The sequence below is a fragment of the Macaca fascicularis genome, chromosome 9, assembly GCF_037993035.2.
Source record: "Macaca fascicularis isolate 582-1 chromosome 9, T2T-MFA8v1.1".
In the NCBI taxonomy this organism is placed as follows: Eukaryota; Metazoa; Chordata; class Mammalia; order Primates; family Cercopithecidae; genus Macaca; species Macaca fascicularis.
Window position 1 is genome coordinate 2953393 of NC_088383.1, and position 23199 is coordinate 2976591.

A 23199-nucleotide genomic window follows, 5' to 3' on the forward strand; every position below is an offset into this window, starting at 1 on the left:
CTGGCTGGGAGCGAGTCTAGAAGGGCCAGAGCTGGGAGAGTGGAGAAATGGGCTCTGTCCTCCACCTTGATAACCCAGATATATTCTTGGAATCACGGGAAAGGTCGAGAGAAACAGAAGGATTTCTCAAGTGCGTTTTAAGGCCTCCCTTTCCTTTATCTCTCCTAACAGCTCCTTGGATACAATGTCACAAATCTTGGCCTGAGCAAGAGTGTGCAAGTGGGAGCCAGGGTGAGAAATTGGCGTCATTCGCGTCATCTATCACAGAGTTTCATCAGGAAACCAGCTGTGACTTTCCGTGCAGTGTACCATCCTAAGCCAAACAAGCTACAAGCAGACGCTAGGTGGTCTCCTCAGTGCTCTGGAAAGAAGCGTTCCAGTGGCTGTGTCTCTGTGGAACGTGTCACGGAAGTCAACCTTTTACGTTGGTCAAAGTCTTGAATAAATGGGGAGAGGAAGAGGAGATTCTAAATGCCTTAACTGTGGAAGAAAATATCGTGTATATTAACCATGATGTGGCTTAAAAATAAAGACGTTATTTTAATTGACGCACTGGATAGGGAAGACACTTCCAAAACTCAAATAGCCCTAGTACAGCAAAAGAAGTGGATGGAGAATCCAATTTCACACCATTGAAGCTAAAAGATATTTTTCTTCCCTAGCAACCACTAGCAACTGCAAATATCTATTTCTCTGGCATATTATAAAAAATAGCTACAAACAGGTCTCAGCATCCCTGGCCAGGTCAGAATATTTTTGATTCAAACTTAGCAATGAAGAATTATTTTACCAATATACACGCTATTTTTTACATTGATCTTACCAACTATTAAGACATGCAATTGTTGTGGCAAAATTCTATTCAAATTTCTTTTCCAGAAATACTTTTGTTATCTAAAATTGATACGGTGTGATCTTATGTTTGTCATCTTTTCATATCATGGGCTATCTCCATTACTTGCAATTTTCATAAAATGAGAATATCACTTTTTTAATGCATGGTAAGTAAAAGTGGAAAACAAAATATAAAAATGTTTGGAGCTGTATGAATTCAAACAATACATTTTTCATACAACTTGCTTTAAAAACTAAGGCAGAGATGTGGCTATGACTGTCAGTTATTGAATAATAGAGCATGAATTTAACTATCAGAGGTCTGTATTTTATGAGATCACCAAGCTGTGTTGAAGCGTCTGAAGATGAGCATTGATGAATCCTCTCAGCAGCCTAAGGAACATCCCGGCCATTGGAAAAATGCCAGGAAATGGGTTTGAGTCTACAGGGGCTCTCAATATTTACTTGAAGAGCTCCAACATAAAACAGCTGAGGAATGTTTACAGCGACCTTTCGGAAACAGCGTGGAGCTCTGGAAAATCTCTTTGAAAATGAGACACATTTGGTTATAATCCCCAACAACGTTACCGAGTAATGGTTTGAACTTTGGGACATTTACTTCTATCCTGATTCCTGATCCCTAATCCATAAGGAATGAAGAAACCTACTTAGAGTGCTGGCATGTTATGTATGCAAATTGTGTCCTCCAGAAAAGAAACTCAATCCGTAGAACATTTTAAATGAATTTTCTGGAATTAGAGGTAGTCTGGTCAGTGACTCTAGTTTATTCTGTCTGATGGCATTCTATGTTCTGTGATTTCAACTCCAGAACTTGGCATCACAAAGAAATTGCCAACTATAAGGCTGGACTGTGGTGCCAAAGCTAGAAAATTTGATCTAGAAAAAAACAGAAATGAAAGCAAGGGGATAAACACATAAAAATCATCTTATGGGTGCTCCATACTGTCAGCGTGAATGTCCTGACCTCTTCAGTGGGATGGGCTGGTCAGCCTCAGGCTGGAATCCTTCGTAAGGCTTTGTCTGTGGTAATTAAAAATGACTGACTTTCTTAACGATGACATTATATTCCTAATTTTATTTTTGTGTAAACCACTTAGAAAATTAAGTCATAAAAAGTTTTTTTGTTCTTGTTCATTCTAGTGGAAAAACCAGGAAATTTGTGAGCCGACCAAACTGGATTTGAATTCTGTTTCTGAAAATAAGTAGTTATGTGAGTCACTCATTCTCTGAGCTTGAGTTTCTGCATCCGTAAACTAAGGATGATATGTGAGTTTTGCTTCTTTCCCTAAGACAAGTTATGCAAACTGATAAGAGCACAGTAGACCCTTAATTAATGTGTTTGCTTTTTTAGTAGTTCTTAATTCTTCAATTTCCATAAGAATTTAGATTAAAAGATGTAGTTTTGCTCAGATGATGCCAAAATCATATGTGTATCTTTTTAAAACTTAGTGTCAAATATGGTTATGTAGTCAGTGAATTCAGCAAGAATAAAAATGACAGTGAAACAAATACAGTTTCCTTCATGTAAAAATGTCTGCAGTTTCCTTCATGTAAAATGTTAATTTTCCTGGAATTCCCGTTTGTGAAACTCCTTATTTAGATGTCTTTTAGAAAAATGCAATACCCCAAATGACTGCCATTTTCTTTAGTAAGTTCCCATTTTTCTGTTGTTGTTTGTGATTGCTGGGCCTCTAAGTTAGTGTTTTATATAGCCTTTGCCTTGGATCTTCCTTGTGTCAATCCTCTAAACCTGTCAAAAATAACTTAACCTGTTTTATTGTTCCCATAAATTCATATGTAACCAGTAGCTAAATCCAATTTGTGTCAATCTGTCTTTCTTTGTGGCCTATTCTAAATCTCCCAGCGTGTTTCCCAAAAGTAGAATCCTATTAACACCAAATAACCAGCTCTGTATTTTATTCAATAATTATTATAGACCTTCCAGTGTCACAAGCAGAAAGGATCCTGATCTCACCACAGATATATTACAGCAAGAATTCCCAGACTCATGATTCTGAGTGTGTGTGTGCATGCGCTGTGGAGGTCCAGAGTGCTTTACAGATGTTTATATACATACTGCCTTTGCTTCAAATTTAGATTATTCCCAACACCATGTAAAATCATTTGACAAGGAACTTGCAGATATTATGGAGTAGAAAATGGCTCCACATTATAAAAATAAATAATTTAAAATTGGTAATTGAATATATATGTGTGTATGTGTGTGTGTGTGTATATATATATATATATATATATATATTTTTTTTTTTTTTTTTTGAGACGGAGTCTTGCTCTGTCGCCCAGGCTGGAGTGCAGTGACATAATCTTGGCTCACTGCAAGCTCTGCCTCCCGGGTTCATGCCATTCTCCTTCCTCAGCCTCCCGAGTAGCTGGAACTACAGGTGCCTGTCACCATGCCCAGCTAATTTTTTGTATTTTTAGTAGAGTCAGGGTTTCACCGTGTTAGCCAGGATGGTCTAGATCTCCTGACCTTGTGATCCACCCGCCTCGGCCTCCCAAAGTGCTGGGATTACAAGCGTGAGCCACCGCGCCCAGGCTTGTAATTGAATATTAAGTGTCACAAAATAAGATGAGAGTTGAAAAAAATATTTAATTGAGGGATATGATTTGACTTATTTGATTGACATGACCTCAAGGGGATACCATATTTGACATACAGTACAGATGAAAGTCCTTGCATGTGACCATCTAATCTACATTAAAGGGACATCAAATGCATAATCTAACAGTCTGAGTTCTGCTTTGCATATTGTCTAATGACAATTGCAAATTGACTTTTTTTTCAATAAGAGAAAAATGACAATTTTTATTCAATAAGAGAGTTTCAGGTTGGATTAGTCAATACACTTAACTATAGAATGCTTAAAAACAAAACTTATTACTTTTGAATTTATTACAACTTAGAGTCTTGAATTTATTACAACTTAAACTCTTATGTTTATTACAACATGAAACTTATGTTTTAATAGTATTATTAATAAATATATTTTGCATTATGCTTTGCAGACATATCGTCATATTTAATGAGCATAAGAATTGTGCCATGAAGACGTTATTCTTATAAATTTAGGACATCCAGAAAGATGTGTTTTCTATTAAACTATTCAATCTTTTAATCATATTATTTAATTTTAAAATATCAGATTAAATTTCATTATCAAATACTAAGTTTTACAGGTAGTCAGTAGGAAGACCAAATTCTGCCCATCTTCTGTCTGACTTATAGAATCAAAATTCCCAAAATATGAATTAATCATTATTTAATCACAAAACTATGACTTCAGAAAAATAGATATTTGTTCATTATTAATATTTTGGATGAAATTAAGTTACCATGATTATGTCAAAAATGTTCTAATACATGAGATGATCAATTAGTCGAAATTGTGAGTTTGCATGAAGTGCATTGTCCCAGGGATAGCTTGCCTTGATACAGCTGGAAACAGTAGGAGGAATGTGGTTCCAACAAACTGTGTTTGTGTCCATTGCTGCATCACACATCACCACACACTTACCACTTACAGCAGCAGCCATTTACTAAGCCACAGAGTTCAGTTACCCAGGGGCTCAGCTGGGTTCACTGCTCAGGATCTGACAAGCAAAATCAGCCTGGTCAGCTGAGCTAGCCTTGCGTCTGAGGGTTTCAACATTGTCAACATCTGTAACATTTCATTACATGTGACAGACACAGTCTTGAGTCAATTTGATTTCCACTTGTGTCTGTATTTGGAGACATATCCTTACAAATGTTATCAATTTTCTTGCCATCTCATAATGGCTTCCAAATAAAATATTCATATACTTAAGGGAATAGTGATAATATAGTTAGTTTTGCTTTAGAACAGCACCCACAATGTACATTCCTGAGTACGTAAATGCTTCATATACGAAGAACGAACTTTGATAAGAACTACAGTGGACTTTTCATCAGATATCATGCAAACAAAAATACAGCAGTGAGAGATATTTAAATAGTTAAGTACTGAAAGAAAAAAAAGCCTTCGAACTAGAGTTTTACGTCCGTTGAAATTACCCTTGAAAAACGAAGCATGAGTTTTTCTCAGAAAAGCGAAAACAGAAGGAATCTATCGCTAATAACACCACTTAAATTAACTTTATCTAACTGACATTTACAGAATATTTCATCCACCAACAGAATACACGTCCTTCCAAGCTCGCATGGAACATATTCCAAGACAGACAGACCACATTATGAGTCACAGCACTCACCTAAACAAATGTAAAATAATATAAAGCTTCCAAAGTATATGCTCAGGTCATAATAAAATGAACCTAGAGATCAATAACAGAAATAGAGACTAAAATTTTAAATACTAGGAAAGTAAACAACATACTAATAAGTAATACTTGGGTCAAGAAAAATTTCAAGGTAAATTCTAGAAATATCCAGACTAAGTAAAAATGAAATTACTACATATCAAAATTAGTGGAGTACAGTTAAAGCACTGCTTAGAGGAAAATTTATGAAATTAAATGCACATATTTGAAGAGAAGAAAGGCCTAAAATCAAGAAACTAAACATCCATTCTATGGAACTAGAGAAAGAGGAGAACTGCAACTCTGAATTAAGCAGAAGAAAACGAATGTACAAATTAGAGCAGAAATAAGGTGGAAAAAAAGTATAATATTGAAAAATCAATGAAAACAAAAGCTGATTCTTTGAAAAAATCAATAAAATTAATACATCTCCAACCAGAATAATCAACAATAACAGAAAAAAAAAATCTCAGCTTGGGCTTCTCTGGACGTGGGAGTCTCCCCATGCCTAGCTGCTATGTGTTTATAATCAATAGTACGTGTGCTGACGATTTTGGAAGGGACCCTTAGAACCAGGTATCAGCAGCCTCCCTGCCTTCCTAGACAAGGTGCAGGGATTGTAAGTCATCTTTTTCTTGGCTTGCCAGGTCACTGTGATGCACAGTAGGTTTTGTAGGGGGCATGTTGAAAGCGAGGAAGGAAAGGATGCTGGGCTTCTACGGTTTTCTCCATCTGGGAGTCCTGTCAGCCACACACCCTCTGTCTTCGCTGGCATTCCTGAGTCCCAGGCACTCTGTGTCTCTGCAAGTAAACAGTTTCTCTTTTTGCATCTTCTCCTCCTCCACTTACTTGCAACCGGTGATGCTCAAATAAGGTCCACAAGTTGGCAAACCATGAGTTATTGCTCTAGGATGGGATGAGACCAGATATTTAGGGAAACAACTGAGAATTTTCTATAGCAATTTCACAGACTAATTTTATGTCTATTGGATGTAATAATAAAAATGCTGTTCCTGAATTTTTATGTCATTTTCTTTTTCCACTATTTCCATTTTGTTATATTGTACAAAAGTATTGATCTGCAAGAGACTGAAAAGTAACAATGAAATAAAACACACATTGAAACAAAACGAAAGTAGTCTTTCTCCAGGAATACTTTGAGTGTATGGCTTCAGTCTAGAATCCTTTAAGAATATCTTTATCTACAGAAATTGGTTTACGAACATATTTATCTACAGAAATTGGTTTACATCCTACATATGTTTGATGCTTAAGCTTCTTTTCCTTGTGTTAGGTTTATGCTTAAACATAGTTCAATCTGTCTTCCTGAACCAGCAATTCAGTTCTTATCTGTGTGTGTGTGTGTGTGTGTGTGTGTGGTGGTGGTGGTGGTCAGGGTTTTAGAAACTTTTTTTTATTCATAGTGTGTCTAACAACATAACATTTGTATAAATGTGTCTTTAGAAAGTGCTTGGATTCCAGAAAACTGCAGCAAAGCATTCGGTGTAAAGAGACAGTAAATAGGATTGCAGTGATGAGCTGCCAATTCTCTCTATATTCTAGGACCTAAGTCTGAGTGTCTGGAACCTGCAACAATGTTAAAGCCTGGCTCTTCACTGTGGTGCAGTAGCTGATACATCGTTTAATACTTCAGTTTTCCAGTTCCTGAATTTCTAGCTCTATTTCCCTTTCCTCCTGTGCTTACTTACATTTACTTGTTAATGTAAGCACATCAAAGCTCCCATCTTCTTGCTGAAATCTTCCACAATCATACTTGCACCAAAGATTCCAACAAATACAGGTGTATATCTAGTTATTTGATGTAAGTATATTATAGCTAGAATTTAAATATTTCAGGAGAGAGACGATTGTGTTTGTTTTTTTTTTTTCATACCTTGAATGGAGTGAATGTCTGATTATATTCACTCATTGAGCCAGAATAACAAGATTGAACATTCATTTAGGAGTGCAGTGATCTCAGTTCCATGAATTCTATCACTATAAATTGATGACATTACTCAACTTCACGAAACTTTTTTTCTCATCCACAGAATGGAGATATTGAAATATTAACTGGTACTATTAAAATTAAAATTCTCTTTTGCAACAAATTAAAAAATAATATTACACTAAACATATGCATTATTAGTGGGAGAGGTAGTCTCGGTTCTTATTTTACTAATAATATATTTCACCTTCTCAATGAATCAGTGAGCTGTGATTGCTAAGGTGCAAACCAGGCCACAGGCTTCCGTGTGTCCTTGGACAAACTCGATCCTTGCTTGCAAAGCACAATTGCGGCCATGGTCAGGCTTTTGAATGAAGGACAGCAGGAGGCAGAAGACGTCGGAACTTGGTGTTCCTATTTCCATATCAATACTGAGGCTCTTTCAACGATAAGGAACTTCAAATTAATGCTGGGGTCAGGGATCTAAAATCCTATAGAAATGTCTGCATAAATCTTATTTAACTCAATCAATATTACATAATATCAAAGTTTAAAAAGTTAGTTAATAGCTTTCTGAAATGTTCCCAACTGAATTTAGGGAGATAACGGGTGACAAAAGATGGGCAGTAGAGAGAGAGTCAGGAGGAGGAAGGGCACCTTAGGGAGAACATAGCTTGTGATTCAAAATATTTCTTTTTAAATACAATTTAGGATGGAGAAAAAATCTTTCTTATATAAAAAATACATTTATATACATAGATATATGTGTCTGTATATACGTATAATTAAGAGTTTGTATTTTAATTTTCTTATAATAATCACCTATAAATTCAGATTAATTGAAGAAGAGAATAGAATCATTGAACATTTGAGTTAGATAATTTTTCAAAGATCTGTAATATTATTATATATAAAATTAAGACATGATAAAGTAAAATGTTTCCCTAATTCCTAATTTTTAGACAAGCTTTAATAAAGAGATAAGAATGATAAGTAATTAACATACCACTATTTTTACATAAATAGAGCCTTCCAAATGCTTCTACAAACAATTGTTTTCTTTGTTTAGGTAAGTGTATTAATAAAGTCTTGTTTATATTATTAATTATCAGAGTAAAATCTTTATTCACACATGGAAGAACAGCAACACCCTCTGAGTCTGAATTTCTGGGTTAACTCTATATCAGAATTTACAAATCAAATTAATCAGAATTTATCACATTAACATTTGCTAATTACATCATGGACACCCATCTTTCATTTCAAATATGGTTATGAGAATGTAATTGCAAAGAAATAATCATTTCTGGATCTTAAAATGCCAGGCTAAGTTACTTGAAACCTTCCTGTAGCTTTTAAATACTCCCAAATAAAACATTTTTAATGTTCAGATGAGCACAAAAGACAAAGGAAGAAATCCCCAATGTTTCATAAGTAAAGGTAAAATAGGCCGGGCGCGGTGGCTCACGCCTGTCATCCCAGCACTTTGGGAGGCTGAGGCGGGCGGATCACGAGGTCAGAAGATCGAGACCATCCTGGCTAACACGGTGAAACCCCGTCTCTACTAAAAATACAAAAAACTAACCGGGCGAGGTGGCGGGCGCCTGTAGTCCCAGCTACTCGGGAGGCTGAGGCAGGAGAATGGCGTGAACCCGGGAGAAGGAGCTTGCAGTGAGCCGAGATCGAGTCCCTGCACTCCAGCCTGGGCGACAGAGAGAAACTCCATCTCAAAAATAAAAAAAATTAAAAAAAATTTAAAAAAAAGGTAAAATGCTGCAGGTGGTCTGAGGGGGAAAGGTACCTGTATGGACAGGGTGGGTTGCTGGGAATACTATTTCCAGGGCTGGTGTTTTGTTGTCTGAGGGACAAGGAACAGAGCCCTGGGCCCAGAGGGAGAACTATGCCGGGCACCGGAGAGCCGTTCCATATATATCAATACTTCTGAAGATGTGGTGGTGGGACTGGAACTGAAGCCCAAGACGCTATGAGGTAGGAGGCAGGACTTGACTCTGGAGGGAGGGCTGGGACACTGGACCAAATTGAGGACTAGGTAGAACAGGTCCCAGATGAAGCAGTTTTCCGTAAAACACACCCACCAGGGTGCCATGTCAGTTTGTCATTGCCATGGTAACACCAGAAAGTTACCGCCCGCTTCCATGGACACAACCCTACTGCTGGGGTCCTGGGCATTTCTCATAACTGCCATTTGATTTGCATATAGGTAAAAGTGGGCATGAATATGCGTGCAGACCCTCCTCTGAGCTGCTCTCTGGATGCACGGCCTGTGGGGCAGCCCTGCTCTGCCAGGAGCGGGATCTCTGCCAGGGCTGAGCACAGCTGCATCAGTCAAAGCTGCTGTTGAACACCATTGCCTCGCCTTTGAATTCTTTCTGGGGCTAAGCCAAGAACCCTCCGGACTAAGCCTCAATCTGGGGGCTGGCCTGGCCTGCAGCACCTGTATTCATCCAGGACTGTGGAGGACGATACTGTCAGCAAAATGGTGACAGGGAAAAGCTAATCTCCATATCAATACAGGAGTCAAACAGGAAAGTGTGTCTGACGGCCTAGGCTCTGAGTGAAAATAAATAAAAAATTAGTAAACTGCCTTTAAGAAAATCAGTCTTGAACTTCCCTCAAGGGGAGAATCTAAATATGTATCCATGTGAGGCAAGAGTCTGATTAATGTAAAAAGTTAGCAGTGGGCAATATACCTTACAAAGCAAATGCAAAATACAAAACCTGCCTGGGTGACCATTCTCCTGGGATTTACAGGGAAGAAACACCCAACTCGGTGAAGATGAACCCTATGAAATCAACTCCAAAGTGCAAAACAGAGGGTAAAAGTCATTCTGTAATGACCATTCTAAACAGTGCTAAAGCGTTTAATGAGAGTGGCCTGGGTGTCCTCCCACCACACCCCTCCCACCACAGCCGCTGAGCGCAGCAGGGCAGAGGGAGGAAGAACTGAGGCAGAGCTGTACACCTGCTGCGTGGAGGGGCTGCGTCCTTCACTTCTGTCTGGGAAGGCGCTTTGCTCTGACCTTCCTCATCAAAACACACAAGTGGAATTCCAGAAAAGTCACCATGTCTGCACAGTGAGAAGTCCAGGGTCTCCTGCCGTTGTCAACATCTGCTGGCCTCTCAGTTTCACTGACTCACCCCTGGTGCCGGTGTGGGCAGACAGACACAAGAGCTGGAGCAAGACTGCAAGATGTCAATGGGATAGTCATGGAGTGACCCGGACTATTTCCAAATGACCAAGCAGAGATTTCCCATGAACCAGGAGACCTGAACCACGTTGCTAGAACCAGCATATAAAAAAGGAGCCTATAATGAGTGGGCTTCCAACCATAGAGGGGAGGCTGGAGCTGAGGGGAACTGGGAGCCATGGCGCCCGAGCAGACCCACCTGTTATGGAATTGTGCAGTGCGAGGCTCCTGAGTGGGCCTGCAGAACTCAGCCATGACCTCCTGAGGACGACAAGGACATGCAACTGATGGAGAGACTCAACAAACAGGATCAGGTGTGGTGGAGACACGTGTCAGTGTCCACTCCGCTGCTCTCCGTCTCAGCACACCCGGAAGGTAAGCCAGAGAAAGCAGCAGCAGAAATGAAAGAGCATGCTACCTATAAAATACATAAAACCATTTTAGATGGTAATACAACAAAATACATTTTAAAAATGACTATGTATGTCAATATAAAAAGAATTTCTAAGAAAAGAACAGAACATTTGGGAAAAGGATGAATTTCAAAATAACAAAACAGAGTTTCTAGAAATAAGTAGTAATCATCGCTGAGTCTGAAAACTCATTGAATGCCAGTGTTCAGAGCAGGACGTAGAAACTAAGATTTTAAACACAAAGGAATTGAATATTGGAAATGAGATGCTTATGAACAGGCAGGATAACTGGAGGATGAGAAGGAGAGAACACTGATCATTCAATTCATTGATCCCAAGTTCACTGCACTTGGAATTACTGAGATGTAGGCATGAAACACAATGTTGTGTTCACTATAACATGGTCCCTGGTAATTAAACTGCTGCTACAATCACGGTGATCTTTCAGTTTTACAAGCTGGCAACTAGACATAGGAAGTTAATCCAGACAGAAAATAATAATTGTACTTAGACCTCCTAACTTCCCTTCCATTTGGAGCAAAAGTTGGTGCCCTGCACTTCACTTCCGCTTGCTAAATCTTACATCACAATTTCACCCTCGTGCAACTTAAATCTAGAAGTCTGATTGCAAAATAATACTGCGAATATGGAATTGAGCTTTCCACTACTCTTGGGAAAATTACACATTTAATGTTATGGTCTATTGACTCGAATATGAAAAACCACAATGGGACCATGGATCTACAGTATGGTTTAAAGAGAACTTAATAAGAAATTTATAGTATATTCATAAGCGTTAACCATGGGCTTTTTAAAAGAATTTTTTCTTTGCTATTCATTTCTTTTCTTTCTCATTCTTTTCTTTCCATTTTCAAAGGCAATAAAAGGATCAAGAGAAAATTTCCCATGAAAAATACATGTTTTTATTCTTTAGTTCAATTCTCCTCTTAAAATGTATAAAAGGCAATAGGATTCAGAAAGAAGACAGGAAACACAATGAGTTCTGATTTTTTAATAAGAAGTTATTCTAGCAAAGGAGATAAGAAGAAGAAACTTCAAGTCACCAATGAGGGTAAGTCTCCCAAATCACTGGAGAGCTCAGGTTTTAGAAGAATAACTCAAAAAAGTGAACGAGGAGGTTACTCAATCAAGGGCAGTTTCAAAAAGTGGTGCAAACCTGTAAGATGTGTCAGAAAGACTAATGAATTATATCAAATTAAAACCCAGAAAGAGCTGATACTTGCAAAAAGCACTGATAATGACCCAAGTGTGATTTTTAAAAAAGAACTAAAGCTTTTGAAGAGACATTAAAAAGAAAAAGAAAAGAAAAAGTGATTCCATTTATTAGGGTTTATATAACTTAACTGAATGAAAAAAATTGCTTAATACAATATAAAGTTTATATATCTTTTTCTACAACCAATGTTTTTTTAGTTACCCAAACAATGAAACAATATTGTAAGTGTGCCATGGATTTGAGTTCATGATGTGATGCTCTAAGCTTTATATTATCTGAATCAAGCTGGTTAACTTCTCTACCTCAACTTTATAGATCGATAGATAGATGATTGATAGATAGATAGATAGATAGATAGATAGATAGATAAATAGATAGCTGTTTCTTTCACAGTTATTCCAAGAGGTTGTTGTAAAAAAAAAAACCCAAATATTGCTAAAAATAAACAATGTATGATTATCAATACTATCCTGCTTTCATCTTTATCTAGAAGAATGTTCCTTTGGTTTTTCACAGTAAACCTTACATTATTATTATTATTTTTATTAATTATTATTTTTTTGAGACCCAGTTTCGCTCTTATTGCCCAGGCTGGAGTGCAATTGCGTGATCTTGGTTCACCACAACCTCTGCCTCCAGGGTTCAAGCAATTCTCCTGCCTCAGCCTCCCAAGTAGCTGGGATTATAGGCACATGCCACCATACCTGGCTAATTTTTGCATTTTTTTAGTAGAGACTGGGTTTCCCCATGATGGTCAGGCTGGTCTCGAACTCCCAACCTCAGGTGATTTGCCTGCCTCGGCCTCTCAAGATGCTGGGACCACCAGCACGAGCCACCATGCCTGGCCAGAACTTACATTATTAAAGAGATCTTGAATTCAGCTTAAATGAGGAGATAGAGAATAAATAATAAATTAATGTAGATTTCATATATTACATTCTTCTAATGCTAAAAAGGTATAGATGATACGAGAAAAATAATTTTAATGATCAATTTAAAATCATGTGTAAAATGGAAAACAAAAATATATATATATATTCTGATTTTCAAAGGACAGAAGTAGAGTTGATCACATGAACTCTAAATTATGAGAATGATCACTCAGAACTTTAAGTGAACTTTAAATGACCAGAATATTTCTGAAACTTTATATTAAGAGGCATGGGGAAAAAGCAATAAATAATCATTACTGTATCACAGGAAAATCATCACCCTCTCCTAAAGTCACCTTACTTTTTAGTAGAATGTCTAGACTGAAGCACAAGAAAATTCTGCAGACATTGAGTACATTATTTGTTTTTCTGTTTAAAAATGTATTGTACCTTTATAGGCAACTGGGGAAAAAATTGCCTGTATTTAAGCAAAGTATTATATGTTAGAACACAGTTGGCCAGAATTTTAGTGAATAAAACATTTTTAAGTGGAGTGTAGGTTTCCAGGGGAGTGCTGCAGTGAAATCTTTGTTCCAAACCTGCTCTGCATTCAGACAACCTTCATAAAATTATTGTAAGATTGGTTTTTAGACCAAATATGAGAGTTATAAGAAGTATGTTACATATTTTGAAGACCGTATTATCTTAATAATTTTACATATTCTGATTAAAAGTATAAAAGGTAACTGTAAGGGGAGAAATTTGTGATTTGTTTCCCATACTGAAAATAATTATCACTTAAATTGAGAGCAAAATGATAAAGATGCTTAAATAACCCAGACTTTCTCTGAGAATATTATTAAAGGAGAGGCTGTAGCAAGAAGCACTGTGTGAGGTTCAATAAGTAATGACAAGAATAAAAGTCTAGTTTATTGTTATAATATATAAGTAATTATTATTTGATAAGTGATCCTTGGAAAATATATATTTGTAGCAATGTTGTCTCATGAAGAAAGAACATTTTTGTAAGACTTAGAACACTTAAAGAAGCAAACGTAGTAGAAATTTGTTAGTTTTTGGCCATCAAACATGGATACTAGATTCCGAAAAGAATCTACATTTAGGAAGGTTAAAAACAAAGCTGAGTACGTGGAGATCCATGCCACCTTCACTGGAAGATTCAATGTTGTAAAATATCAATTTTCTTTATTTTTTAAAATCCAAAATGTTTCCGCATTTACTCCCCATCAAGGCCTTTTCATTAAGGGACTTGACAAGCTGCTTCTAAAATTAATATAGGGGAATAAATGTGCACAATAATACAATATACAACAAATAAAACAAATAGTTGAGATTCATCCTGACAGATATCTCAGCACAGTATAAGAATTTTTTTTTAATTCAAAGGGGTAGTATTTGTTCGGAACAGAAAAATAGATCAGCAGATCTATTTAGAACATGAAAACATGTTTTCCTTTCTTGGTATCAGTTAGGCTTTTGTAAATCTCCAGTCTGTTAAACTCTAATAAAATAATTTCCCTTGATGAAAATTTAGTATTTAGTATGCCTTAGAAATTTTTTAAAGCTGAATAAGTTGTACTTGGTACCAAGAACTGAGGTAAACAGGACTTAAGCGTGAGGTTTTGTGTTGATCTGACTAGGGGTGAGGCTGTGCTTACTTCTTGCTATAGCTGTGTGTGTTAGAGGGTAAAATTCCCTATGATGTCCTTGCTTTTGTCTCCTCCATTGCCTTTGGTTTTCCCTAGAGACTTCTTAAATAATGTCTGAGACATGCAGTTTTGTCAGTCATATTCTCCTACTTTTTTTCTTTTCTTTTCTTTTTTTTTTTTTTTTTTGAGACAGAGTCTCACTCTGTCACCCAGGCTGGAGTGCAGTGGTGAAATCTCAGCTCACTGCAAGCTCTGCCTCCCAGGTTCATGCCATTCTCCTGCCTCACCCTCCTGAGTAGTTGGAACTACAGGCACCCACCACCACGCCTGGCTAATTTTTTTGTATTTTTAGTAGAGATGGATTTTCACCGTGTTAGTCAGGATGGTCTCAATCTTCTGACCTCGTGATCCACCTGCCTAGGCCTCCCAAAATGCTGGGATTACAGGCATGAGCCACCGCGCTTGGCCATATTCTCCTACTATTACAGAGAGCCTTGCCGAACTGGGGGTGAGGAGTTAGGAGGGAGACACATTTCACATACTCAGCTTTAAAAAATTTCTAAGGCATACAAAAAGACAACCACACACACCCAACCACAAGTTGAGGAGACAGACTAAGCCTCAAAAGAAGACTGAGATGTGACATGTTAGAATTCCTGGTCAGACCAGGAATCACAGTGCTTGTTACTCACCCAAAGGAGCTGAAGACATATGTGTACACCAAAACCTGCATGCAAATGTTTACAACAGCTTCATTGATAATTGTTCAAACTGGGAAGCAACCAAGGTGCCCTTCAGTAGGTGAATGGATAAACAAACTGTAGTGTTTTCTAATACTGCAAATAATATTACCGTGGAATATTATTCAGCAAAAAGAAATAAACTATCAAGCCATGAAAAGACATGGAAGAACCTTAAATATATATTATATAAATTTATATATTAAGTAAATATATAAATATATATTATATAAATTTATATATTAAATAAATATATAAATATATATACATGTACATTACTAAGTGAACGAAGTGCATCTGAAAAGGCTACATACAGTTGAATTCCAACAATATGACGTTCTGGAAAATGAAACCTATAGAAGTAGTAAAAAGATTAGAGGCTGCCAGGAAAGTGGGGGAAGGGCAAAGAATGGATAAACAGATCACAGTGGATTTTTAGGACTGTGAAACTATTCTGTATGATACTAAGAACATGTCAATACCTACTTGTCAAAACCTATAGCACAAAAGTGAACGCCAATGTACAGTATGGACTTTACTACAATGTGTCAACACTGGTTCATCAATGGTAACAAATGCACTGCACCCACTCAAGATGTGATGAATAGGGGAACCTGTGTGAAGATGAGGTGGGGGGTTAAGGAGTAGGTGGGAACTCTGTGTTTTCTGCTCAATTGTTTTGTAAATCTAAGACATCTCTAAAAATTAGTCTATTAATTAAAGCAAATCCAAAAAAGCAAAACAACAGACAAACCAGTGTATAATTCTTCATCTTAAAGAAGTAATTTCCATAAATTCTCTGTGAGGTCACCTTTGTGTGAGTGCCTGTAAAAGATGGGCAGGAATACCGCGCCAGAAGAGGCAATGGGAGGGAAGAGGAGTCTGTACTAGCGTACGGGGGGCACAATGGGAAACGGAGGGTACATAGGACATTGTCTGGTGCTTTCCTCAAGGAGAATGCATCGGTGTATGTGTCCTTTGTGCAATAAGCATTTCAATTGACAATGGAAAAACTAAAATGAAATCCATAATTTAGACAGAAACTAAAAATATTACACGTGTAGAGTCAGGGAAGACTCAAACAACAATTTATGTGCAAAAGGTTTCTAGAAGTTTTGATGGGAACAATAAATCATATTGTAAGCTCATACCATGCAAAAAAAAAAAATCAAAAGATGATGCAACCTTAGAGGTGCATTTGTAAAATTCTGATGTCCAAATCAAGAGGACTGCCTGATGCTAGACATTCAACGTTTCTCAAATAGTGGATGATTGGTTAGCTTGTCTGACGTGGAAACGTTTGCATCCAGCTAACCTTGACTGAACGCTTCCTCCATGTCAAACACAGCCCTGAGTCTTTTGTGTGCATCTCCCTACGCCAGGAGCCATATATTCTAGCAGTGGAATGCTAATGGAGGTTTATTCGTTGTCAAATAATAACAGAGAAACTGCTGCTACCATCTGTCTCCCAGTCCAATGACCAATGCCTGTTTTCTTACATTTGTTATTATTGCCATTATTGTGGCTTTCAAAAAAAAAAAATTCTAACAAGTAAATTACTGATCAGTTGCTAAAACTACTGTAAATTAGTTCATTAATATTCATAGACAAGTGGAAAATTGCAGAAGAAACGGCCATCATGCACATTTGGGGGTAGGAGTCATATCATCCCCTGGGAAGGAGTGAGAATTAAAATAGGAATGTGGTGCCTTCTCTCCTTGTTGTGAAATAGATTCTTACTGTCTCAGATTGCTTCTCTTTTTCCACAGTCCACCTAGAAGGTTTCTTATTTTCATCAGCAAGAAAGGAATATGTGATTTCTAGTTAAACACACCATGGTTGGAATCCCAGACATACCACTTAGTAGCTACACAGTAAAGCATTGGACTTACTCATCCCTAAGTCTCACAGCCTTTATTTCTAAGGGGGACTTAATGATGTGTGACTTAGGTGATCATTTTGAGGAGACTTTGGGAATTGTTGGTGTATTATATGTACTCTATAAGTATCAGATTTTATAAGTTATAATCAATATTATTAATACTTCTCTATCTACATATGGATTTTTTTACCTGCATATAGATGTTTAGCCAAAATCTTTAGTAAGTTACTACTCAGAATTCTCCCATTCAAAAGAAAAGGAGCTTCTTTAGATACTTCTATTCTAATTATCTTGTCATTACTTATGTTGATGTGAAATGGCTATGATTCTGTTTGATAAAAGTTTATCGGGGATGCTCAAGTCCTAAGTCTGAACTATCCTGATATCTATCTAAACCTGACTTTACATCTATTATATATATATATGTATGTGTGTGTGGTGTGTATATGGGTATATAAACATGTCTATGCAAAACTTAAAAGGCTACATTCTTTAAAGTCTGTGGAAGAAATAAAATAAAGTAAAAGACATCCATAATAACATTAAGTTGAGAGTTCTTTTATCTTTGATGGTCAATAAGCAAGCTAGAAAATGACTTAGAAATTTCACAAGCCACACAATTTTAGCATTGAAGAGAATCATTCCATCGTGTACTTTTGATGCTATTTGTGGAGCCAGTCACCTCAGTCACTCTATGACGCACACATGAAAGGCAAAGCTGATGGGGGTAGTGAAACATGCTTTTTCCTATGAAGGCTCCTATAAAAGACGAGAATGAAGCTTATGATAGATGCAGAGAAATCCAGCAATTTCCTTTGGAAACAATCCCGCTTCAACTTGCCTACATTTTTGTAGACAAATTCCATTACAATTGACCAGAACAAAATGATTTTTTAAACCACACAATACCGTGATCTTAAGTGAAAACTCTCATGGCAAGTTTAAAAGAAAGTGAAAAGTTTGTTTATATGGCTTTTTTTTAAAGAATAGATGACCTATTGATATCAAATTATTTTCCAGAAGACTCAAGTGGACCATGATGGAGGAGCCCTCATGTTGAAAATGCATCCCACATTAGTAAACATTTCATCTTAAAAACCAAACTATCTCAATTTAATATGAAAATAAGCTTTTATTAAATGAAAAATAGTAGACATGCAAAATACACAAAAACTATTCTGGATAACTTGTTTTCCTGAAGAACAGCCCCAGCTTTGGTCTCTTCTTTTTTATTTTATTATTTTATTTTATTTTATTTTATTTTATTTTATTTTGAGATGGAGTGTCACTCTCTTGCCCAAACTAGAGTGCAATGGCATGATCTCGGCTCATTGCAACCTCTGCCTCCTGGGTTCAAGTGATTCTCCTTTCTCAGCCTCCTGAGTAGCTGGAATTTCAGGTGCATGCCACCACATCCAGCTAATTTTTTTATTTTTAGTAGAGACGGGGTTTCACCATGTTGGCCAGACTGGTCTCGAACTCCTGACCTCAAGTGATCTGCCCACCTCAGCCTCCCAAAGTGCTGGGATTACAGGCATGAGCCACTGCACCAGGCCTGGTCACTTCTTTTCTTTGTGTCTAGGATTATTTTCATGTTTACATCTCCTCTTTCTGTTTTTTCTGTTTTTCTCCTTGCATAATTTTTCTGGGCTGTAATCCATAAGGGTAATTTAATTCTCCTTAGACCCATCAGGGTTTAAATACCTGGAACCATCCCTACATTATAGACACTTCACCATTAAAATTACAAGATAAACCTTTGTTATTTATTTTTCTGAACAAACTACATTTTACAAAGCCAAAAAAAAAAAAACCCACAACTATTTGTAAATAAAAGATTATGTAACTTATAGTTAGCTTCATTCTTTTATAGCACAAAATTTCCTCCATAGAAGAGTACCTAGAGCCCAACAATCTCTCTGTGGGTGAGATGATCATAATCAATGCTTGCAGGATTATTATCATATTTAAGTGAAGCTTGATTATTTCTTAGAATTTCACTCATATGTTCCCTTGTGTTTTCAAACCTTAATTTGAAATGAAATATCTTAAAATACGTAATTTCTTTAAAGATTTTGACTGAAGTCAAGGCCTTGGTGTAAATTCACACAGTATATTTGGAATATTATAATTGTTGATCTCCCTGCCTCTATTTAATACTTTATATTTTCTGCTTTCTTGGATATCAAATTCATATTAAAACTTTTAATCTTGGGATGTTCGTATTCTACGTAGAATGTAGAGAATGACAGCCATTATTTGAAGTCATAGAAGAAATGAATAGCTTTCTCTCTTGATTAAAAACTGAAGAAAAGCACAGACACTTAATACGCTGCAAGTACTGTTTCTGTTTTTTGGGTTTTGTTTTCTGTTTGTTTGTTTGTTTTTGAGACAGAGTCTCACTCTGTGACCCAGGCTGGAGTGCAGTGGCACCGTGTCAGCTCACTGCAACCTCGGCTCACTGCAACCTCTGTCTGCTTTGTTCAAGCAACTCTCCTGCCTCAGCCTCCCGAGTAGCTGGGATTAGACACCCACCACCACGCCTGGATAATTTTTTTATATTTTTAGTAGAGAGCAAGTTTCACCATGTTAGCCAGTCTGGTCTCAAACTCCTGACCTCAGGTGATTCGCCTGCCTCTGCTTCCCAAAGTGCTGAGATTACAGGCGTGAGCCACCGTGCCTGGCCCTGTTTATTTCTTTACATACTGTTTGTGTGAACGGTGTTAGCGATATGTAAATACACAACAAGAGAAGAGAAAATAAAGTAATTTCAAATCTGGGTCCCACCCTGCAATGTGTGTGTATTTGTGGGGAGGGAAGAGAAGGACAGAAGAAGATGGAAAAACTTGCTCTTGGAAAACCCTTTTTCTTTCAGGTAATTCCTATGAAGACATCTTTTTCCCATAGGCAAAGGCTTCGTTTTATGAAGTTATTTGCATAACCTTGTGCAAAAAGTTAATTCCAAAGGCTAGATTCCTACAGTTATGTTCTGCCAAGCATATTCTCTATTGCTTCTGGTGAATTTTAAGAGAGAAACCACATTTTCGTGACATTATAAAATTCAGTGGTCAATAGTTAAGACCCTATGACGAATAGTTAAAACTGCTGACAAATAAACAGGGTGTCTCCCAAAGTCATTGTCTAGAGGTAGCTGGTTTCCTTAGGCTGTGGTAGGAATTCCTTGATTAATTGGGACAACTGACAGATAATCTCTTGGGGACTTTCCAGTGAAAGTTCTGAGGATTCTAAATTTTTTTATGAACATAATTTTGGGAGAGTTTTCATTTTGCAAGGAAAGTCATTCCATATGAACAGTGAGCTCAGCTGATTAATGGCCAAATTGGATTGTCTGATAATCACCAAAGCCAGGAAGCTTTACACCCACAGGGTTTGCAGAGGTGGATAAGCTTTACCTGGAATAGCACGTCAGTGATTGCATAGAATTCAGGAGCAAGAATGTGAAACGAACCAATGCACAATATTCTTCAAACCCGGAAAACATTTCTAAGTGAAGAAACATGGTAAAAATAGTAAATGGAGAACAGATGTTTCTGTTAAAATAACCAAATTGAGTCGGTTTCATTTCCATTATCCATTTAGATTTTAAAGTAACCTGGGGTTTTGTGATGCATGCAATACAATTTTTTCAAATAAATAAATTTAACGGGAAGTTATTTTGCCTTGTATAAAATATAATAAATATTTTATAAAAGTAGAAATGTATGATGAATGGGAATTCTAAAGATTCTTTAGGTTGAGATGGAACATTCTAAGGTACAAAAACAGATTTATTTATTTATTTATTTTTTTATTTTTTGAGACGGAGTCTTGCTCTGTCACCCAGGCTGGAGTGCAGTGGCCGGATCTCAGCTCACTGCAAGCTCCTCCTCTCGGGTTCACGCCATTCTCCTGCCTCAGCCTCCCGAGTAGCTGGGACTACAGGCACCCGCCACTTCGCCCGGCTAGTTTTTTGTATTTTTTAGTAGAGACGGGGTTTCACCGTATTAGCCAGGATGGTCTCGATCTCCTGACGTCATGATCCGCCCGTCTCGGCCTCCCAAAGTGCTGGGATTACAGGCTTGAGCCACCGCGCCCGGCCACAAAAACAGATTTATACAGCTTACTCTGACTTTTGTTTTTCTCTTGAATTTCTTTGACATCAGTCAGCAAGAAAACCACATTTGGGGATTCCCCGCGTGGTGTTTTTCCAACTGCACACCAGGAAGATGTTCAGTTTGTACACACACGTCACAGCCAAACACTGAGCAGATAGAACCTCAACAGTGCCTGGAGCAAATGAACAAATGAACAATGCAATTTTTAGAACAACCAGAACTTTTACAGTTCACGTTTTCCAGAAATGTAACATAAGTTATATAGGTAGTAAGTGGAAGCAATGAATAAAGACATTTTAATACCTAACACAAAAACCTGACACAGATTTTGTCTTAAAATCTCCATGTTTGCCCATCTAATTTGAGTTTGTTACAGCATCTCTGAAAATGACTGTAGATTAGTGTTTTGGAGAAACCCATTCCTCTACAAGTTCTTGTTCCCCCCATATTTACAGTGTTTATATGAAGAATTAATCATCTTATTGCTGAGTCCTTTGAATCAAACAAATATTTGTTTAAAAGTAACAGAAAAACTGGCAAGCTAATGTGTGCCAGCTCTCCACTGCCTGTAGTTAGTACAGACATAAAGCAGAAACTTCCCATCCTCTCAGGGAATTCTGTATCTTGTTGGGGAGAAGAACACTGAAGAAACAGATCACAACACAGAATGCATGCCTTCAGGTGGAAGTCCAAATTCCTAAGGAGGTGAGCAAACCTTCCTGGATCTGACCCTCGCGTGCCTCTTCAGGACCGTCTGCCAGTTCCTAAAGAGGTGAGCAAACCTTCCTGGATCTGACCCTCGCGTGCCTCTTCAGGACCGTCTGCCAATTCCTAAGGAGGTGGGCAAACCTTCCTGGATCTGACCCTCGCATGCCTTCAGGTGGAAGTCCAAATTCCTAAGGAGGTGGGCAAACCTTCCTGGATCTGACCCTCGCATGCCTCTTCAGGACCATCTCCCACCTCCAGAACTCACTGTGAGATATTCTTCCTTTCACTGGAGGCTTTTCTGCCTCCAATGCTTTCTTCTTTACCTATCCAACCTCTACTCAGCCTTCACCACTCAGCATAAAGTCACCTTTTATGGGAGGCTGCCCCTCACCAACTACTTCGCCTCACCCATCTCCAGACCCAGTCATGGGGATCACGGAACAGGTCATAGAATCTCCTTCCAATGAAGCAGTCCTGGAAGAAATGCGATTCAGCAATGGATTGTTACTTCAGGGCTGTACACGTAAAGCTTCACCATGCTTATCAAATAAACCCAAACATGGTGAGGACTTGAGACAGTAACCATTCCCCGAAATCACTAAAAGAGGAAAGGGAATCAGATCACAGATGGAACTACACAAAACCTATGTGTTGAGTGTGCCATAAAACATAATCCCTAGTGACGTTTTGGAGAACCAAAAGCCCAGGGACATCCCTGCAGAGCACATGCCCCCATCAGGGCATGACTTCTCCTTAGAGGACCCCACTCAGGGCGAAGCAAGGGTCTTGTGAGGAGCCATTGCCTCTGATGTGGTTTGGCTGTGTCCCCACCCAAATCTCATCTTGAATTATAGCTCCCGTAATCCCCATGTGTTTGGAGAGGAACCCTGTGGAGGTAATTGAACCATGGGGGCTGGTCTTTCCTATGCTGTTCTCGTGATACTGAGTGAGTGTCACGAGATCTGATGGTTTTATAAAGGGCAATTCCCCTGCACACACTCTCTTGCCTGCCGCCATGGAAGACCTGCCTTTGCTACTCCTTTGCCTTTCACCTTGATTGTGAGGCTTCCCCAGCCATGTGGAACTAAGTCCATTAAACCTCTCCTTTATAAATAACTCAGTCTCAGGTATGTCTTAGCAGGGTGAGAACGGACTAATATAATCTCTACTCACTCCTCGAGGGAAGGGTGGGCACCAGGCTGTCACTCTGCTGGGTCACAGGACCTGACTTCACACCATGACCCTTTGATC